Here is a 10,553-nt window from a genome sequence, read left to right on the forward strand (position 1 = left end):
CAATTTGGGTCAGTCGACTCATGTGAGCTGTTTGATTCAACATGGATTGCTAGAAGGGCTTCTTCCACCTCTTCTGCCGTCTTCTTCCTTCGCTCCGTCGAACTTCTTTCACAAATCGACTGACCTAAATTATACTACTAGTACGAACGTATTAAGTACAGTAGGAACACGAAGATACGAGCAGTAGTACCAATTGCAAGAAGAACAGTAGTAAGACATAGTACTAGTACTACTGTACGTACTAAAGAGTTCAAATAACGAGAAAGAACATAAACATAGTTCTGCTGGGGCCTCAGCACACATACCCTTGAAAATAAACTAATAAGCAACTAGTCCGCTTGACACTGCAGTAGAACCAGCATGAGCGACGACACTGCCACCTACTTGGAGTCCGAGTCCACATCCTCGACTTCGTCCTCGTCCCTCTTCCTCTTCCTCTTTGCCGACGCTTCTTTGCTTGAACCGGACACTGGGCTCTGCTTCTTCATCCAACCCTTGTAGATATTTAAACAAAGGTAGGCATCCATTGCTGCGTACAAGATGTGATCTTCATCTAATGTCTTCGACTCCCATGCATGATGAAACTCGTGATGAGGTTTCTTCAGTTTAGCGTACGAAGGATCAATCATGGCTGCTGCCAGGGTCAGCATTGAAGGTTGAGAGGAGGACACCAGGCTTGCCTTCTGGAGATCGAAGGGCTGGCCTACAACGAGACCTATCCGATGCAGGACGTCACTATCGTTCTTAAAGCCTACAGTAATGAATTTCACTCTTTTGTCCTTGAGGAAGTTCTTAAAATCCTGGCACTCAACGTCGGCATGGCATATGTGGTAGACCAAGCAAACGTTATGTACGCAAACCTGGATCACGGCGGGCTTCTTCCTCTCTTCGTCCTTTAGATCCTTCTCTCGTCCCAGGACTGTGGTGTACTCAACATCTAGCCCAGCGACCCACTCATCCGTTGAACTGTTGAACATGCGTAGGAAGCGAGCAAGCCATGCTTTCACCGTCTCGGATCCACGTGTGTAGATGACGATGAACTAATCACTGGTGATGGCTCTAACCTGGTACTCAGCGGCGACCATGGAGATTTGGGAGGCCATGGATTTTGGAGGAGGGTTAGGAGAAGTTGAACTGTTGTACCCTGCAAAAAAACTGGGAGCAAACTAATGTGAAAGGACGGGACGACTGGGAGCGAACTGTTGTAAGTTAGAAGACGGGGACGAGTAGGGCGTGCAAACAGCGTGGGGTTGCTGGCTTGCCCGGTGGATAAACGGCTGCAAGCCCCCAAAGAGTTCTCGAGAACTATGCGGAACCCACTAGATGTCATGTCTACTAGACCCATATCGTAGGCCTGACGGTATAGCTTCTGCCTGTTCGCACGCCATGTCGGCGCGTGGATGTAACTTCACTTAATTCCGTCAAATGTCGCGCCTCCCACGACCTTCGCCTCCCTTGCGCGGTCGCGCCCTTTGAGACTTCGACCAGCTATAAATGAGAAAAAAAATTTGCCTTTTTTTAGACAAGCAATTTTTTTGCCTACTCCGCATGCATGATACTCCCTCTGGTCCTTTTTACTCCCATCAACCGTTTGCAAAGTGTTTGACCAAATTTATACTTTTTTTAACACCACCTTATATTAATTAACCAGCCACACCAGTACACTCATTCGATACAATATTCACCACACAGGGCGGTACGTTATTTACAAGAATACCATCTAACCTATTGTCAAAGCTATACTTAGCGATTAAGTGTGCCACCTTATTGGTCGAACGGCTAATCTTTGACAATTGAAGATTGTTGATCAACTTCGAGATGCTCAACGCTTTCATCTTCAGGTCACGCATAGAAGACCTGTCAACGCTTTTACAGGCATCAATGAAATCCCACGACCAAATTTATACTAAAAATATCAATATCTACAATACTCCCAAAACACTTGGGTGCGGTGCATTAACTTCTACCTCGTTTCTTGTTTCTTGACATATCAACCAATAGGATATGTGGGTGTGCATGCTTTTAATGACTTGAGACTACCAAACACGACATGCAGTGGTTAGTTCATTGCATGCAATGCTATTAATTAGCAAGTAAACATTAAGATCTCTCGTTTTCCCCTCCTCCTTGGTCACAGTGCACAATCGAAGATGACTTGCTCACCTAGACGGAGGGAGTACTGATTATAATGAGTATAAGAACTATGTTTTATAATGAGTGTAAAAATATTGATTTGACATTGTGAATGTTGACACATTGTGGAATAGTTTTTGAAGTCTGCAAAAGTACTCAACTAGTGCTGTCATTCTCCACAAAAAAATGTGTTTACCAATGCATGCATGAACACTAGTTACTCTAACCCCCCTCTCTTCTTTAATTCTTTGCCACATCAGCATGTTTGCTATTCCCGTGTGCATGATACCAGCTAAGATACCACCATTATGGCCAGCCTTAATCATCGCATGCAATAATTTAGTGCACCTAGAAATATGAACATGTGTGGGGCGTGTTTGTTTTTAATGACTTGAGACTATACCTAGCCCGGCATGCAATATGACTTATTATGCACCGTTCCCCATACCTGCAGGGAGCCCGTTCGTCTCCAAATCTTTTCCTCTCCATGTGTGGAAACAATATGCCTGCCAAACTCTCCTTCTCCCTCCAGAGGTCCAACCACTCCACCCCGTGTGAAAAAATCTGCATGCATGACTCTCCTCCCCCCATGACCGTCCATTCCGTTGTGACCAGCAATATTTCCACCCCTTCGCTCCCCCGTAATTTACTCCAGCAAATATGCCCACATAGCTGTTACTTAACTGTAGGTGCATTCGGTCACTGACATATGGGCCCAACAGGGGTCTGGCCCACATGTCAGTGACGCAACTGGACCAGCAGTTAAGTCAGTGCAGCTCAGTCCATATCTTACGTAGGTGTGCCATTGCTCGCTATAAATACTGCGCCTCCCACGACATCGCTATCTCCTCCCCCTCACGTTCACATTCATCACTATCTCCTCCCCCTCCCTCTCACGTCGACCACCATGGAATCGCCCCTCCCAAGCCCTAGGAACCCCTCACTGCACCACGCGGACGGTCACGCGTCGCCGTTCCGTTCCTCGCCGCCACTAGTCGAGGAGGACGCGTCGGTGTTCCGCTCCTCGCCACTACGCGACGCGTCGCCATTCCGTTCCTCGCCGCCACTAGTCGAGGAGGACGCGTCGGTGTTCCGCTCCTCGCCGCGATGCGATGCGTCGTCGTTCTGTTCCTCACCGCCACTAGTCGAGGAGGACGCGTTGGCGTTCCGCTCCTCGCCGCGACACGTCGAGGTGGACGCGTCGGCGTTCCCAATCTCGCCAGCACGCGTGCCGGAGGACACGTCGGCTCCCCGCTACGAGGAGAAGGCCGCGTCGCCCGCCGAGCCCCCCAGCCTTGAGGAGCTTTGGAAAGAAATGGATGTCGTCTTGTGGGAGGCTTTGCCTCCAGCAGAGCGCGCCAAAATAGAGGCGGAGAATAAGACCGAGGAAGAGAAGCGCACCGCGGAACAAGCTGCCTGGGAGGTCTATGTCGCGTCCGAGAGAGTCAGGAAATTGGCTCTTTGGCAGAAGTCTCGTGCGAGGGCCGTGAGGGTGGCGGAGGACGCCTGTGTCGATGCCCTAAGTGCAGTCGGGCCCAAGCGCCTCATCTACGCTTGGCAGTACATGGACCGGGTGCACGCTTCCAGCCAGGAGAAGTACCTGTTGGCGCCGGATCACCACACCGGTGAGATCGCGCTCCCCCGCCGGCAAGCCGCCAATCAGCACCTTGCGAGTTGTGAGGCTGAGGAAGAGGCGTTGTGTCAGCGCACTGGGAAACGGCTGCGCACCAGGGCACTCGTGGCGCGCCGCAAGCGCTCATGCGTGCGTCGTGGCTTTTAGGAGGAGTATAATTTTTGTTTTGTAAGGCGATCTCATTAGTTTTGGGACGCAAATGATAAATCCGAACGTTCAGGAATTTTTAGCGTCCTTAATTAAGTATGTAAAAGGGAAAGTTTGGAAACCTTGTGTATTCGTACGTATTTTGCAAGTACGTGCATATAGCACAAACTTTACTATATACTATCGCACTACACGTCTCTCTCGATATATGCTTGCAGACTGTGCTACTCCCTCCATCCAGGTCAATAAGTCATCTTCGGTTGTGCATCGTGACCAAGAAGGAGGGAAGAATTATACACCTAGACGGAGGGAGTACTACTATTATTTATGTACGTGCAAATGCACATTTTAACATTACGATGCGGTTTTTGTAAAAGTAGAAAAACAACACTAGTCAAGCTTGTGAAACGATTCAATGCAAAACAAATGCAAAAATGCTCGTTTGATTGTTTACTTTTAGCTTCCTTCTCTGTGGTTATTTCTCTGTCGTACTTTGTACGGAGTATCTCACTGGTTGGAAAGGCATGCAAATTCCCAAACCGCTTCCTACACCCTGTATCTCACTGGTTGCCGGTGTTGACGTTGTCGCCCATGTCGAGGATGAGGTTGCCGAGGTCGGGGAAGAAGCCGTCATTCGCGAAGTCGTCGCTGCCAGCAGTCGTGCGAGTACGCTCCCCAAAAACCTGATCGCCCCTCTCCCATACAGGATCACGAGAGGCGGGGTTCCGGAGGCGTGCTGTCCCTTCTCCCGGTGCACACCGAAAGGAGGGATGGAGAAGACTTGCTTGGCGACGCAATGATCTGGAACGGTGGTGAGAAACTATATAGTGTGGGTCGGGTAGGTCGTGGGAGTATAGCTCTGTCCTCGGCTCGGCTCAATCCCGCAACCCGTGGCGCGTCGTGACGAGGCGTGGCGTGGCGAGGTGAGCGAGGAGGAGGAGGAGCGCGCGTGTAGGTCTCCTCTTCTCATGCTCATACAAGTGGTAGAAGAGCTCACCTTATAAAGGCCTACTAGCAAAATTCCAACATTGACCAGGCCGTCCATGAAACGGGAGTGGCTGTAGGGGACGTTGCGCCAGTTGAATGTATGAGCAAGTTACTATGAGATAATCCGAATAAGCACAAAATAAATCATGATGGCTATAACAGAGATGAAACTAATCATGTGGACTAGCATAGTAGTAGGATATAGAGTAGAAACATGAATTCCACCACGATTTCGAACAGAAAGGACAGAAACACATACGGTGCAACGGGAGCAGCACCGTTGGCGTTGAGGTTGTCGCCCATGTCCAAACACCACGTAGACACGGTCTTTGAGCACGGTTCATAGTCGTTCCATGCTCGGGCATTGAAGTTTGTAACTATTTTAGATTAGAATATACTACTCCTCCGGTGCTAGTAGTAGAGCAGAGTCCTACTCTACTACTCTACTCAAGCAAGTTAGGGCATAGCATTGTAGGGAGTACCAGTACTGTGATCACTCAAGCAAGTTGTCTGGCATGGACATGACCCTACGCTGCTGGTATGTGTCTCGTAAGTCAAGCGGCGTGTTGTAGTCATCATCACCTGTCCACTTCCCGCGGCACATATTCGCTTCTCCATCTTTGTCCGCACATAATATCGCCCAATCTTCCATCCCCGCTAAGGCGCCTCCCCCCTCGTCTGAAACCCAAGCACTAACAATGGCAGAACCGAGCAGCGTTCGCCGAAAGAGTGGCTAGAATTTTCTCCCAACAGAGGTAATCAAGCTCATTATTTCGCGTGTGGACAATCTCAGTACCATGCCGCTCGCCGCGTGCTCGTCGGGGTTGTACCGTTTACTCAAAGCCCTCAGGCCGGAGCTTTTTAAGCCAGCTCCTTGCTTGCTGATGCCGCCTGATCTTCAGAAACGGCGTGTCACGCAGCATAACGATCATAGGGTGGCGAGCATCAACCCCCTTGACTGCGATTCGATCCCCGTCAGCCTCAACTACATTAACGGTATGTACTGGGTCGGCATGAACACGTCTTGGATGGTGCTCGTCGACGGTCACGGCAGCTGGATGCTCGTGGAGGTCTACACCCGGCGATTGATCCCCCTTCCTTCGATTAACACTGCACTGCTTTGGCACTGCGGCCCAGAATACTCGGAATCTTACAGTACCCAACATGATACCAAGTTTGATTTGCTCAAGGTTGTAATCTTCCAAGTGCCCACAAGATCTGCAAATTGTAAAGACTTCAGGCTAATTGCGTTCTTCAACCGCGGTCTCGCCTATCTGACAGGTCACTGCGGTAAGTGGATAAATCTGCATGTCCATCGCAGGATCATACATCCTCCATGGTTCTTTGATGCCATTGAACACAAGGGCTTCATTTACGATGTCGACTCCTTCTATGGCTGGACGTATTGCTGGCCTACTCCAGTCATCGCTACAAACGGCTGTTACAGTAGTATGTTACTATCCTATTGTATCATGATGGCTTGCTTATATTACTGTCAACATTCGCTGAAAAATATTCATGCTCATAACATGCTGTTCTTAAGATTGACTAAACCAAGAGCCCTTTTTTATTTGACTCCAACTTGATATGATGTTGTAGGCCGCCTGGTGTCCCTACCCTTCCTAATTCCAGAACCTTTCAAAGAAAAGCGGCATGGCAGTTGCAGGTGGTTCCTGGCTCGATCAGACGACGGTGAAATATTGATGATTGTTCGCACGTACCGGACGTGTTGTTTCGCGGAATACAATCATAGTCACTGCAAGGTCTTTGAGCAGGATCCCAGCTTCTCTGGGCCTTCAGGAATTTTTGACTGGAGGCTGGTATGTAGCCTTGGTACACGCTCTCTGTTTGTCGGACTGAATTATCTGATTAACCAGGAGATAACCGACGGCAAGGATCATGATGGCAGCGTGGTTTCATTCATCAGGGAAAACTGTGTGTACACAGCGTACCATGCATCTCTGTATGCACCATACCCTGATATGTGCCACCACACTCTGCAGCCCAAAGTAGGAGAGAGGGTCGCAAGTATCAGACTTCGACCTGCTGGCTGGAGTTTCCCCCATCAGGCACCCATCTGGTTCAAGCCGTTAGCCAATATCCACAGCTTAATAAATAGTAACGTCTAATTGAGTCAGTTAGTTAGATGCGTACACTTGGTGTAGTAGGATCTTTATTTAGTTTGATGCATACACTTGTTCTTTTTTGGTAGCCTTTTGTAATGATGGCTGATGTTTGGTTTGGAAGAGAGAGTTGCGTCTTCACTCTTCTGGCCTGCTTACTGCTTCTATTGCACCCCAGCCCTGGTTGCCGCTGCTGCTGTTTTCAATGTACAATTAGTAGTATATTTCGTCTGTTGGTTGAATAAATGTGTTGTTAGAACGACAAACACAATGTTTTGGAAGTCGTTGCATGGTTCGATCCTTTAGTGCCCCGTACCGTACGTAGCGCATACTAGTTATCGCACGGGACACATTTTTTTGAAACTCGGAACACATTTTCCACTTGTTGATAACATGCAGCCCACTGATGAAGTCCCAATAGATAAGCCCATAATTAACTGGAAGGGAGGCTCTCACATGAATCCGACCCAGGTACATGCTCATGGTCCCCTAAACATAAATAAGTAAATAAATAAATAAAGTTAAATGCTCATGCACCAGTTCTTTGGGAAAATAGGTAGCCTAGTATTTCTTTTTGAAGAATACCCAAGCTAGGCCTATTTGTTTTCTCCGAATTACTGGGCTGCAAATCTTTCAAGATGAGGAGGGATGCATTCCGGCCTGGCTTAAGAGTATGGTCAATGTCTGTTAAAAGTAATATCAAAAGGGGTTTAAAATTCCAAAAAAATTATAGCAAATGGGATATAAGTTTCTTTTTTTGTTTTTGTTCTTCACTGATATCTTATACGTATTTCATTGGATTTAACATGACATAGTACTAATTTATTTTTAAATTTGTTTTAGTATGGCTATTAATTTTTGGATTAAGAATATTTCATTCCCCAGCAAAAATTTGCGAATTTTCAAAATGTCCCACGTATTTAGTTATTTTTTTGACCCTGGTACTGGCCAGAAAATGGCCAGCAATTGTAAAAATGGAAAAAGGGCTGCAATAAATTCCATATGGATTAGAAAATGAGTAGAAATTAAAAATAATAATAGCAAATGGGCTGTAAACGCCACAGATTTCGAGGCTGACTTGTTTACGCAAGGCTTTGTCAGTGAACACACGATTCTAGCAGCAGTTAGTGTTGGATGTCCATCCAACGGCCGACGTGCTTCTTCAATCTCTGATCTTCCTGCTCCAACCGCCTAAACTAGCGCCGGCAGGACTGCCTGCTCCCTCTTCTTGTGGCCTGCTGTAATGCCGCGCAGGCTTCCCCGGCCCACCCTACTCCCTCCACTGGCCTGGCCGCACGCAATCAGCTGCCTCCTTATTACGCGAAAAAAAATGACTCCTCCCACTGACATCTTGGGCACACCGATTGGGAGGCTGACCTGTGGGCCTACTAAGTTGACGCGTACGCAGGGCTTGTCAACTTAGTCAACAAATGATTCTAGCAGCAGTAACCGTTGGATTTGAATCGAACGGTCCTGCTGCTTCTTCAATCGCTGCTCTTCTTGCACCAGCCGCCCAAACCAGCACCGGGGAGACCGCCTGCTCCTGCCTCCAGTGGCCGGCTGTGCTGCCGATGAGGCCTCATCGCCCTCTACTACTCCCAACGCTAGCCAGGCCCTGCGGCGATGGCAGCCTCACATCGCAGCCGAACCAGTGAACCCTCGTACTCCTCTCCGCGTGGGCATCCACTGCCGCGTCTTCCCCGGCTCCGCGTCGTCCCCTTCCTAGGCCTCGCCGTCGTCCACCGCTTTGGTGCTCTCGGCGCAGCATGGTCAACATGGTCAACGACATTCCATCGGAAGAGTATTGTACGTGGAGAGGCTGACAGCTGGGTCCACGGCCACAGCCCAGTTTTTTGTGATTTGCCAAGTAAGTCGCTTTGTCAGGCCTATTGGGCTACAAATCTTTCAAGACGAGGAGAGCTTTCATTCGGCTGGCCGAGAAAATGGCCCATCAGTAATGAGAAATGGGTTGTACATTTTTAAAACACATCAAACCGGCAATTAGTTTCAAATATCTTTTTTTCATTTCGAGATTTGAAATTACATTAATTTTTATGCATGGAGAATTTGTTGGATTTTATATTGATATACATTTATTTTTAAAATCAGTTTGAATGTGAGTCAAAATTTCGGGATTAAAAACAGTTCGGACCGCACCGAAATATGCAAATTTTCGTATAATTTTTTAACCGTGGCCACAATATGGGCTGTAATGCTAACAAAAAGAATATGGGCTCCAAAAAACCTTAACAATAGCAAATGGGTTGTAAATTATTAGAAATAATGGCAGATGGGATGTATGCTGTTTTCCACAGATTTGAGGCTTTCCTAAAAAAAGGTTGACGCACAAGTAGTGACTGTTGGATGGCCATCCAACGGCCGTCGTGCTTCTTCAATCTCTGCTCTTCCTGCTCCAGCCGCTCAAACAGGCGCCGAGGGACTGCCTGCTCCCTCCTCCCCGCGGCCGGCTCTGCTGCCCCGCAGGCCTCACCGCCCCACCGTACTCCCATCGCTGGCCTAGCCATCCCTCTACTCACCCACACCTGCTGTTATTCTCCAGCCACGGCAGACGAAACAGTAAACCCTCGTACAGTCGTACTCCCCTCCACGTGGGAAACAACTGCCGAGTCTTCCCTGCCTCCGTGTCGTTCCATTCCTAGGCCTCATCGTCGTCCACCGCCCTGATGCTCTCGGCGCGGCCTGGTCAACGTGGTCAATGACCGACATGCATCTGAAGTGGACTTTACGTGGAGAGGCCGACAGCTGGGTCCACGGCCGCACGCAAGGAAATGCCTCCTTATTACGCGCAAAATAATGATTCCAACACCTGACATCAGGGACCCACCGAAAGGGCCTCTGTATTTCACGAAAAAAATGTTACGGCTGCTGACAGCTCGGACCCACCAGCTATATCTTCGCACGCAAGGAAGTACCTCCTTATTACGCACAAAAAAAATGAATACTCCCCCTGTTAGCTGGGACCCGATATAGTGGTAGGCTGACTTGTGGGCCTACTAAGTTGACGGGGACGGAGGGCTTTGTCAACTTAGTCAATATGCACGATTCTAGCTCCAGTGACCGTACAATGTCCATCCAACGGCCGTAGTGCTTCTTCAACCTCTGGTCTTCGTGCTCCAGCCACCCAAACCAGCCCCGGTCGTGCCTCGTGCCCCTGCCTCCCGTGCCCGGCTTCAATGCGGCGGAGGCCTCACCGTCCCCTACTACTCCCATCGCTGGCCAGGCCATCCCTCTACTCACCCACACCCCCTGTTATTCTGCGGCGATGGCAGCCTCACACCGCAGCGAACCAGTGAACCCTCGTACTCCTCGACGCGTGGGCATCCACTGCCGCGTCTTCCCCGGCTCTGCGTCGTCCCCTTCCTAGGCCTCGCCGTCGTCCACCGCCCTGGTGCTCTCGGTGCGGCGTGGTCAACATGGTCAAGGAATGGTTTCCATCGGACGTGGAATGTATGTGGAGAGGCTGACAGCTGGGTCCACGGCCGCAGCAAGGAAGTGCCTCCTTATTACGT

The sequence above is a fragment of the Triticum urartu genome, chromosome 3 (genome assembly GCF_003073215.2).
Source record: "Triticum urartu cultivar G1812 chromosome 3, Tu2.1, whole genome shotgun sequence".
NCBI lineage: Eukaryota > Viridiplantae > Streptophyta > Magnoliopsida > Poales > Poaceae > Triticum > Triticum urartu.